This window comes from Zerene cesonia, chromosome 1 (assembly GCF_012273895.1).
Source record: "Zerene cesonia ecotype Mississippi chromosome 1, Zerene_cesonia_1.1, whole genome shotgun sequence".
Classification (NCBI taxonomy): Eukaryota; Metazoa; Arthropoda; class Insecta; order Lepidoptera; family Pieridae; genus Zerene; species Zerene cesonia.
The window spans coordinates 6,134,723-6,135,934 of record NC_052102.1 but is presented as its reverse complement, the minus strand read 5'-3'; positions in this window follow the sequence as shown (position 1 = coordinate 6,135,934).

Sequence of the window (1,212 nt, the reverse complement as noted above, 5' to 3'; positions counted from 1 at the left end):
ACTGTTAACGATGTGTAATTTAATTCATCATAAGTTTGAATTTATCACGGTATCTCTTTTATTTTCTTAGCTGAATAGATACAATATTTGTTTGGAATCTATTTTAAGTTCTTAACACGCTTGTCGGTTATATTAGTTTATATGTATCTAATCGATTCTTTTATATTGGATTGTGACCAACTTTAAAGGCACAGATTTATTTCAAACTTTGTACACTTATGAAGGATCATTGAGAATACGATAATAATTTCATGAGCTTATTTTATCTTATTATCCTGAATACGATCGCCAGGATTAAATAGTTTCCTTACGTATACCCTATATGCTAGTAAATAAGACAATTTAGTTGATTTTATCATTAAAGCGTGTTTTTTTGGTCTACATATATATACATAATAATTTCTTTATAAATAATAATGTGAATGAAACAATGATGTCATTGCAGGCTACAACGAATACAAATGTACCTACTCTGTAATGTTGCTGTATAATAACTATAGCTTAGCTTAGACAATTCCAACTATTTGATTTAATCATGTTGTGACAATTAATAGCTTCAGCACTGTCTGGGAAATTGGACCGCCTCCGCAATTAGTTCCTAGCTTTACTAATGCCGGTGTAACTTATGGCCGGCGATAGCGCGCGTCTCATGTCGCTCATTAATGGATTGTTTCCATTTATAATCGACATTAAACATTTCATTCTGTGATTTAGTGAATAATGGCCGTGTTTACAAAGGTTACAATCAAATAAATTTTGCAAATTAATTTTATGGCATTCGTATGATTTCAAATAAAATTGAATAGTTCGTCGTGTACGTTCAATGAAAGATTGATGGTATATGTCAAGCCAGTTTAACAAAATACAGGTGATGCGTGCCAGTTTGTTAGATACCTGCGTTCTTGTACTCACCTGTGCCCGCATGATTCTTAACGTAAATGGAGATACACATCCACCCACTACGATTACATCCTTGTGGCATTTCAGAGATTTCTAGATAAGGTTCATTTCAACTCGACTGCATAAATAAACCCGTCGATAATACAATTACTAACTCGTCCTTCTATTTTTGCGACAACAATAAAAATAATTCTACTTATAAGATTTCAATTAAACAGGCCTCTTGCATGTTTAATCATGCACACTGAATAACAAGTATACTCACGTTATTTAAAAGTTGTACTTTGACTGCATGGAACGCATCAAAAAACA